We start from the raw sequence: 11,523 nt of genomic DNA, 5'->3' as shown, positions 1-11,523 counted from the left end.
TGAGATTTGATTTACATTAGTTGAGATTTCAGTTGACATATCCTCATCAAATATAATGTGGATAGATTCTTCAACATTCAAGGTTCTTTTGTTGAAGACTCTATAGGCTTTACTAATAGAGGCATATCCAATGAATATGCCTTCATTTGACTTTGCATCAAATGTAGTCAGATGATTTTTACCGTTGTTGTGAATGTAACATTTTCATCCAAAGATTTTGAAATAAGACACATGGGGTTGTTTACCATTCCAAATCTCATATGGAGTTTTCAAAAGTTTCTTACATATCATCATTCTGTTCTGAGTATAGCAAACAGTGTTCACAGCCTCTGCCCAAAATCTTTGAGACACTTTGGACTCAGCTAACATGGTTCTCGCAGCTTCTTTCAGAGTACGATTTCTCCTTTCTGCAACACCATTTTTTTGTGGTCTTCTAGCTGCTGAGAATTCATGTTTGATTACATAATGCTCTAAAAATGAAGAAAAAGTTTGATTGAAAAATTCAGTTCCCCTGTCACTCCTGATTCTGTCAATCTTATTTGATTTTTCAGTGAAAAGTCTTTTGAAAATATTGATCAGTTGAGATGCAGTTTGGTCTTTTGATTTTAAAAAAATGACCCAGGTGAAACGAGATTAGTCATCGATGATTACAAGAGTATATCTCATTTCCCCTAAAATTGTTACTGGTATAGGACCAAAAAGTTACAACCCTTGTTTTTAAAAGATGACCTAACTTGCTTTCCAAATTGACAAGCTGAGCAAACTTTGTCCTTAGAAAAATTGATTTTAGGCAGCCCTGTTACTAGCTCAAGCCTACTGAGACTGGAAATAGCCTTGAAATTTAGGTAATTCACTCTCTTGTGCTACAACCAGTTGCGCTTGGAATTGGAAGCTACGAGGCAAACTGGTTTGCTGGACTGATCATTCCAGCATACTTTATATGTATTTCCACACCTGTTTCTTGTTAAGATAATATCACCAGAAACATTTTCAACAAGACATGAGTGTTTTTGAAATTCAACAGATTATTCATAGTCACACAGTTGACTAATGCTGATCAAGTTGTATTTCAAGTTCTCAACTAGTAAGACATCCTTGATGATTATGTTACCGTGGATAATCTTACCCTTACCCACGGTTCTACCCTGAATGTGATAGTTGGACCATTGCTTTTGATAAGTTCGGATAACAGTATTGCATTTCCAGTCATGTGTCTTAAACATCCACTGTCCAAGTACCATGATTCATCCAAACTTTCTTTAGTACCTGTTACCTGCATTCACAGAGTTGAATAATTTTGGCACCCACATCTATTTGGGTCCACGATGGATTAATACTTTAGGAACCCAAATGTGAAATATTTTGACCCGTTTACCAGATTCAGTGTTCCCATAGGTTTGTACTAAATTATGTGCCTTAGGTTGTGGAGTGTGATGTGCATGTGATACCATATGTTGTTTTCCCTTTCCAAGATCTTTGAGTTGCCGATACCGCATTTGAACAGGACGTTGATTGTGATATTGATTCCGATTTCCTCTCATAGGATTCGGTTGAGATGTATTAGTCCGTTCTGGACTTATAGAAGTTTCAACCTTAGTTTCTTGAGGATTGAAACCGATACCAAATCCTTGCCTATTCATTTGCTCTATCGACTTAAAAGTCATAAGGATGGGTTTATCATGTTCATTTTCCCTAATTGCTCGCACAAAGTTTATGAACTTCCCTTTGCACATATTCAGTTTGGGTATAGTACTGGATTCACCGATGTCATCTGTTGTACCATACCCTAGAACACTTTTGTCATTTAAGGGTTTTTGTAAACCATGCATCTCTGTCAGCAAAATTGATGATCTATTCCATGAACATACTAGGTCATTCAGTTTCTGATTTTCCTTTGTAAGATTAAAGGAATCAATCCTAAGTTTCTCATTTTCAGTCTTAAGATTGGCAATCTCTACTTCAAGATTATTTTTCTGAACTGATTTCTCCCAATTGAGTACAGTTGAGGTGTCTTGCAGATCCTCGTGCTTTGCTTTGACTTCATCAAATGCTATGGACAATTTATGGTGCTCATTGGCCATTTTGTGAAGTGTTGTGATGAGTTCTTGTGGATGATTGCTCATGATCATTGGCCATTAGATACTTCACTTCTTCATCATCCTCACTAGAGCTGGATGAATAGTTGGATTCTTCTGATTCACTATCAGTCTCTGCCCATTTGGCTTTGTTTTCTGCTGCAACCAGTGCTTCATACTTCTTTCTCAAAGTGTATTTGGCATCTCTTGAGCTTCTCCTTATTTCAAATTTCTTCTTTCCTTTTTCTTTGGAGCTTTTCTCATCTTTATTTGGTTTAGGACAATCAGCTATAAAGTGTCATGTCTTTCCACAGTTGAAGCAACCTCTTGGATCTTCGGTTGCATCTTTCTTTTGAAAGTTTCTTCTATATGATCCTTCCTGATTTCTTCTAACGAACTTTGCAAACTTCTTTACAAACAATGATATAGCATCGCTGCTTAGTTTTTTTTGCAGTTTTCTCTGGTTGAGTAGGTGATTCTATTTTGATTGCAGCTAAGGTCGTGGTCAGTTGAGAGGTAGACTGATCTTCCTCTCGAGTTTTTAACTCAAAATCATAAGCCTTTAGGTCCACAAACAAATCATGCAGCTCCAATTTATTTAAATCCTTTGATTCCCTCATTTTCATTCTTTTCACATCCCATTCTTTGGGAAGGTCTCGAATAACTTTTAAAATTACTTCCATGTTGGGATATGTCTTTCCCAGTGCATTGAGCTCAATGACAATACTATTGAATCTCTCATCAAATTTTTCCATTGATTCTCCAGGTTTCATTTTGATATTGTCAAACTTTTGAGTAGCAACAGACACTTTGTTCTCTTTAGTCTGCTCATTTCCTTCGCAAAGTTGAACCAGTTTCTCCCAAATTTCTTTTCCTGTTTTGCACATATTGATCTTACTGAAAGTATTCTTGTCCAGGGTCTTGTACAAGATATCTTTTGCAAAATTGTCAAGATTCGCCTTCTTCTTATCCTTTGCAGTCCACTCAATTCTTGGATTTTCGATATATTGTGGCCACCATTGGAAAGACCCACAACAGTATTAACCTTGGTGATTGTGAGAGGTCCATTAGTGATGAAAAACCACATGTCATCATCAAAAGCTGACAAATGAGCTTGCATGCGAATTTTTCAATCATCAAAGTCCTCTTTGGAGAACATGGGAATCTTGTTGAATGAAGAAATTTTGGTAAGATGTTCAGAGTCAAGATAAAAAGCCGTCCCGGATGCCACTTGATAGGGTCGGTTTATAGTGTAGAGGGGTGGGGGGGGGGGGTGAATACACTCAAAAACAATTTAGTGAGATGGGATTTAATTCGATTGGTTTAGTGATGGAATTCCAAGCTTATCTTGGTGTCTAATGTAATTTGACAAACAATGAATGTGCGAAAATATGTCAAATTACAGATTTGTACACTTACTATCAAACAGTTTATGCAAGGTAAAGAGAATAGGTAAACTGAAAAAGACACAAACAAATGTTTATGGATGTTCGGAGACTTCAAATACTCCTACGTCACCCGTTATTCTACCTCAGAAGGATATCACTAGAAGACTTTGAATTTTACAAGGAATTTTAATAACCCCGATCCAGTTTAGGACTTAGAAACTGCCTAAACAAGAACTCCTAGTATAACAACTCAGTTTCAGTCCTAGACTGATGATAGAACAAGGATGAATACAACTCGACTTCTTTTGCACAAGATTGATCCTTCGATGATCAGAATAACACTTAGGCGTTTGTGCTTTGAGTTCTTTGATCGATACTCAAACTTTGAGATATTGAATAAGCAATGTGACCAGAAGTTCCAATGCGTGAGAAAGAGTTTCTTTGAAAGAGCAGGATCTCTATTTATACCCTTGGATGTTAACGGTCATAAATTCAAATTGAATCTTCAGATAGAGTTTTGAATTATTCCCGTTGTATTTGTCATTTTCAAGAACAAATTTTGGAGCCGACATTTCCTTTGCATCGCGGCACTACCTTCTGCAAAGTGTGTCAGAGTATGGAAGAACTTATCCAGAAATGGTTGTTGGAAAACGGTGTTCAGATCAATCAGAATTGATACCCGGTGCAGCGGAAGTTTTAAAATTTTATATGGAACGATTCCATATCATGGGTATCAAAACTTTACGATTAAATTGTGCGTGTAAAAATTAAATAACAATTAAATTTTTACCTTGAATCTCGAAATGAGATTATGGACACCAACAGATAACTCTTCTCTTGTTGTATATCCCAGGAACTAATGGACGAACAATTCTTCAATCAGGTCCACGAACAGAATTCGAATCCCTCTGATATATTGCACTAGAAAATCTATCAGAAGTTTCTACGAAGAGAATTAACGAATTTGATCCGTTAAACCAGACTGAAAATTCAAAATTCACAGGCTGGAATTTTCGAACAGAGAGAGGAGAGGGGGCGGCCACACCTAGAGAGAACAACTAGGGTTTTCTAAAATTTTGTGACCTCTGTTGTATAATTTCTGTACTGCAATAACTTATTTATAATGTGGGCTGCTAACAGCTTAGGGCCCATTAGTCATAAGTTCAAGCCTGACAAGCAAAGCCCGCATGTTCAGAAATTAATATAAAATTCATCGTGACTCAGATTGATAAACCAATTTCACCAATGTGCACAGAAACCATTTCTGCATCTTTTAAAGTCAAGATAAATTTTCTGAATTCGAATTCAGTGATTTCCAAAAATGCCCATCCCTATGTCATTTTAGGAAATCTTACTCTTCTACTCTGATATAAGAAGTCCCACTTCTTTTTTCACAAAATTTAACTCTTTAAATTTAATTATCTCAACGGGGATTAAAAATCCATTACTTGTGTGACCCTCAATGGTTCAGGGATACAGCTAGCCGTGGGCTCACAACTCCTTGTGACTCAGAACAACAATTTCCCACTTGCCCATCGAATCATGGTAAGAGCGCCTAGCAACATCGCCCCATGATTCCCTAGGTATCACTGATAGTGCCTGCAAGAACCAATAGATTTTGGTTAGCGTACAGTACGGTCCCTTCATCCATATATCCCGATCGAATCAACAACCATTGGTAAATCGAGAGTCGTTCGAGATTCGATAACTATGCAATGCATCTTGAAGATCAAATAGTGACATCGCATGTGCTACTAAGAAACCATTTCTTAAAACACATCATGTACTCTGGCCAGAGATTCGTCACACTAATATCTCCTCAGATTCCATAGGATATCCACACTAGCAAGTATGTGGTGAATCCTTGACAACAAAGTATCGACTCCTATATGTGTCGTAACTGTACCCAATCCCGACACCTGATGACCCCAATAGAGTCGGTAAACAAGTCAAAGTACAGTACTAGCATATAGAGTCTCAATGATGTTTCAAGTAGTAAGGACTAATGGTGTACAACCAAAATCGCGGACTTTATCCACTCGATAAGTGATAACCACTTGGAAAGTCCGGATATGGTAGTTTGATCATTCATCGTATGAATATCCATTTGCATGCTTTGAACATCTCTATGTTCCATACCAATGAAACGTGGTACTCGGCATCGCAAATGCTAGTCTCAATCTTGAGCGATCCTTATCCTTATTAACGGACGGCTCAATCGACTAGGAACTGTTTAGAATATACAGTGACTATAAGATGTGTTTCATGATAGCCATCCCCATGTGCCACCACATCTTACATACACTATAGTATATTCAAGGTCTTCATCTAAACATATTATATGTCACAACATAATAATATGATAAAAGATAAAGAAAATGCCATTATAAAAGTGTAAATTATATTAAACAAAAGATTGTTTATACATAGAATCATAAAAGCCCTTAGCCACAACAGTGGTTCCGAAGTGAACACTCATTTATTTACCATTTTTCGACCCCTAGGACCTACCCTACCATTTTCGGACGTTCCGGATCTGATTTTCCACTTATTTTCACCAAATAAGGATTCCTCACTTTTAAAATTATGTCATTTTCTAACATGTTTAAAATCACTTAATCTTGTAAACTAGAACCGGGCTACTACATTCTCCCCTTACTTAAGATATTTCGTCCTCGAAACAAATCTTATGTACTGAATGTAGTAAAATACTGAATAAAAATCTTTTATTCAAAATTAACATTTTACAAGATACGACTGAAAATACATCATCAAAACAACTCTGGATAATCCGTACGCATACGACTGTCAATTTCCCATGTGGCCTCCTCAGTACCTCGGCGCTGCCACTGAACTAGAACAAGAGGAATGGTTTTGTTGCGTAACACCTTATCTTTATGACCTATGATACGCAAAGGTCTCTCCACATATGTCAAATCCGAGTCCAACTGTACCTCAGACGGCTGTAATATATGAGACTCATCTGCCACATACCGTCGCAATAGTGAAACATGGAACACGTCGTGGATACTAGACAAATACGGCAGTAAAGCCAACCTGTAAGCCAGATCTCCAACACTTTCCAGAATCTTTAATGGACCAATGTACCTAGGAGATAGCTTTCCCTTGAGACCAAATCTCAAAATTCTGCGAAATGGGGAGATTTCCAGGAACACTTTCTCTCCCACTTAGAACTGCAAAGGTCTGCGCTTGAAATTCGCATAGCTAGCCTGTCAATCTTGCACAATATTAATTCTCTTCTTGATATGTCCAACAATATCAAAAGCCCGCTGGACTAACTCTGGTCCCTCAACCTGTCGCTCCCCCACTTCCTCCCAGAACAGTGGAGTACGACACCATTGCCCGTACAACACCTCAAACGAATCCATCCCAATACTGCGATGGTAACTTTTGTTGTATGCAAACTCAATCAATGGCAACTGATCTTAACAAGCTGGACCAAAATCCATAGAACATGCTCGCAACATGTCTTCAATAGTACGAATCATGCGCTCTGACTGTCCGTCAGTCTTTGGGTGATAAGTTGTACTCGAAATGAGAGTAGTACCCATAGTGCGCTGACTATGCTCACAGGCACTCCGTGCAATCAAAAAATATCTTGGATATAAAATCGTTCCATCCTGTCAAAACTGAAGTCTTGATTATAAGGAATGAAATGTGCTGAATTGGTGAGTCATTCCCCCACAACCCAGATAGCACCACAATTCCTCGAGATTACCGGTAAATGGGTCATGAAGTTCATCATGATCAACTCCCATTTCCACTCAGGAATGGATAAACTGTGAAGCAATCCTCCAGGTTGTCGGTGTTTTGCCTTGACCTACTAATACACCAAACATCTAGAAGCACACTAATACACATTTTCTTCATTCCTATCCACCAGAAAGAACCTCGGATGCAAATCTTTGTATACCAAAAATATTCTCATACTTTTATGACTAACACTTGTCATAACACCTGTGACAACGTCGTTGTCCACAATTCTTGATTTCCTGAACCCTTCAGGTTCTCTTCTTGGAAATATCAATACAAATATTCTAATTGACTCAAAAGTAGATTAGTACAATATCCAGTACTAATATAATGACATATATCTCATAACTTGAGATAACATCTGAAAATGAGAATACTGATTATCTTGCCACGGATAACAATTCCTTGCTGAATTCTGACTTACACTATTAGATGAACAAAACTGTTTCATCCTTCTTTGGCAACGTCCTTAAATCAAAACAATCTAACTAACCCCTGATTTGATCTCATTGAATCAGACTTATCAATGGTCTAACGCATCCATTAGACATCCCGAAAAATCAGTGACAACAATCCTGCTAGATCTGGTAACTTTAGATCTCAGCTGCTGTCCTTTTTCCATGTCTAAACACTTGATGCCATTATGATATTACTCATTTGAAATTCCAACACTTGCTAAATCAATTGGTGATAATATAATCTTAGTAATACTACAGAAATGTTTTTGAGAAATGAATATCTGAGTACTATACTCATCTTATCAGTCTACCAAAAAGTGAACAATTCCAATCGTTCTTTATGCAAAAGAATATATAGCTCCCCATCTCGGGGTTATAACTTCCGTATCTACCTCAGATAAATAGTTGCAAATAGTCACTAGGCACCAAACTTTCACCAGTTTAACTGACCATTTCAAAAAACACATGAACACCTAAGTACTCATCTTTCCACTATCCAAATTAATTCTTATAGTGTCGTATACATGCTGTGACTTAGTAGGCTCATGACATCTGTCAATAGAATCGAGTATGTTTCAAGGTTATCAAACTGACACCAAATTATACTTTAACGTAACTATTGCAATGATCTATAGACTGAGTAAATTTTCCATCCCCTTCTGAAGTACAAAAGACTTCCAGAATATCAATGGTAATATACTCTCCCATGTCTATCGTTGATCACAGTTCACGTCTTCCACTATAAATCATCACAGTGTCCTGATAAAATTCTTATTTTCTTGACAACTCATCAATCAAATTTCAATTCTTACATGGAAACTTACCTAAGTAAACTCATCACTTAGAATTTCCTATTCATCTCGTAATCAAGATCCTGATCACTAATTATACCTCTGATAGAATCAGAAAATACTGGTAAAACCTCCTGGTTCTCCCCCAGTATCACGTGCGAGAGATACCCGTCCAGAAAATTCACTTGTCAAGGAATCCTTTCGAAGACTATTCTGTCCATGGAAACCAAAGTCTGTATCTCTGATGAAGTCAGCCGATAACTCAAATCCCTTGGAACTAATCCAGTACCAAGTATAATCCCAGAAGACTCAAATAAATCCTGAATATTCTCCTGATAGTTATACCCATTGCTATGACTGTACATACAACGAGACTGAGATAAGTCTTCCTAAAATGCCCAACTGGAGAAAAAGAATCCTTCCAGAGTACACCGGCATAAGGTTGCACTTACTATACCATCTCGGAACCCGACAGTCATCATCAATCCGGTCATAACACATCCCTGAGTCTCTATTACTATGCAACATTCCTATCTGGACCAAAATCATTGGTCAAGGAAAACTCTTTGCAGAGGCACAACTCAAATCCTGAGTCTGCAAGCATTTGATAATTAAATCCTGTTGAATATCAATTCAACTAATCTCTTGGATTAAATCCCGAAGTCACAAATCAAGATCAAAAATTATCTACTCAGAACAATTACTTGTTGAGGAAAAATCCATTCCAAGACTATTCTGACAACGGAACATCTGTATCTCAAACAGACGATAACTAAACCTTGATACCACATCTGGTATTTGTCCTATCCAAAGTCATACCCTGCTGTGACTGTTGCCAAATTTCCAGATTGAGTAGCCTTCCCTATATAGTCCCTGGAGCACAAAGGCCTCCAAAACAATCTCTGAAGTATGAAAACTTCCAGAGTAATACCGTCTAAGGGTCGCGCCTCCTCATGTCTAGTCCTGGTCACAATCCACAGCTTTTGGTATTACTTATCTTGACATCCTTGATGAAAATCCATCATAATAAGGCAATAACCTGAACAAGTCAAAACAGCAAACTGTTCTAAAGAAATCCATATAGAACAAACATTCATGCATCCCGATGAATCACATCATCTCCGGAAAACACTTGGTTTACTAGAATATTCTAGGTAAAACATCTAGAACTATTCATTGAAAACATGCAAAATCCCAAGTACTCATTTAAACAATGAACAATCTTTTATTCAATATAACCAAGTTTATATTCAATGATTACAATACTTGAACCACAAATCCAGGTTCTAATACAATATTTATTAAAATCCCATGTATACATAACTTAATCAAAAGATTACACTGAAAGATGTAAAATACAACAATAACTGAGTACATCAAATACTAAAATTTTTAATACATCTGATTACAACTGAAATACAGTATTTAAATTCCTACGGAAGTCTTTCATTCCGTCTAATGATCTTGAACATGAAGTTTCCTGTCTGCTACTCATGTCAGCAGAACTTCTACCTCGCAAGATCTAAAAGAATAAAATCTTGCTAATCTACCGGATCCTTCCAATATTGTTGGGCTCCTAATCTCGTAGATGAGACAAGATTTTTTTGTCAATCTCTCAAACTACTAGTGGAGAGTCTTCCGGAGTGGCTTCCTTGGTCGACTCAGAATGGATGACTACATCTCACACATTCCTTTCATCCTGGAGAAGTGTCTGGCATTGAAAACTGAATCTTCTCTTCCAGCTCCATCCTGGTGGGATCCACATAATACGAACTTCTGATGCCAACCTTGGCAATGACGATCTCGGAAAAGCCTAGACATCGTGCAATTACAATTCCTGATACCACTATCTTCATTGAAACCAAATTGTAATCCTACAAAGGATAACCCAAAATCAATAATATGTCCCAAAAAATCTTATTGCATGATCTAACACCATAAATGTAGTGACCCGCATCGTGATCACCTACTAATCAGAACTTAAGCATGCAATTAATCAATAAAATAATCTAAATCAAAGTAATTGCGAAATTAAAGTAAGTCAAATATCAGGTAAGCAAAACCTAGTGGTCAACCCTTCTATCCAGCCTTGGTCACCACCTAACCTCCCTATCTCCGGGAGAACTACCTGCAACTGCCCCATGGAATAGGGCATCCAGCCAATAAAAAATAACCGGAACTGAGCCTAACATTCTCAGCATGAGAGTATGAGTATACACTATTATATGCACATGAATGCAAATGAACTGGGTACCAAGACACTCAGGTCAAGAAACTAGCTCATAGACCGGGCCCAGGATATATAGCACGTTGTGCCGTCGCCTCAGGAGGTGGCTCATATATCCAGTGGATAATGGTGACCTGATACTAGTACATGTGTCCAACCATAAAGATGAACTGACACAAGACTTACGTATCCAACCATCCACAAACTCGTAGGGTGAGCACCCTACTACAGGATACCTCTAAGGTAATTGCTCAATATGCTCATGTATGCAACATACAGTCGTGACATGCAGTATATAAAGACATATAAAACATGCAATCACATAATCCATGCAAACACATAATACATGCATACTCAATCTGGATATCTCGAATAATACTTCCGTACCTTACTAAGGCAGATCATAGAAGCTTCCCCTCTAGGTTCAAGCCTACCATGCATCACTACAACATAAATAACCCATGCATTACCTAGCATGCCAAACATCACCTACTAGGCTCTAAAAGCCGTAATTAAACTATAGTCTACTCCCTATTTTCTATAGGGAACCAAAGCCATACCTTCATCCGTCGTCAGCCCGCTGATGACGCAAGCCCCAGATCCTGGGCATAGCCTAGCTATGACCCCTGGATGCCTCTCCAGAGCTCCGCCGCCTGGCTGCTACTACGGACACTATCCGCTAAATAAAAACTACTACCTACTCCAACTCTTAAAATAAGAGTACCCAAAAGCTCGTAAAACAAACTAACATGGTCCAAGGAGAGGATTTTGGACATTCAAAATGAGCCATTTCCGCCACTATTTATAGAG

Source organism: Henckelia pumila, chromosome 3 (assembly GCF_033568475.1).
Source record: "Henckelia pumila isolate YLH828 chromosome 3, ASM3356847v2, whole genome shotgun sequence".
Lineage (NCBI taxonomy): Eukaryota > Viridiplantae > Streptophyta > Magnoliopsida > Lamiales > Gesneriaceae > Henckelia > Henckelia pumila.
Note: the sequence above shows the minus strand (reverse complement) of the source record.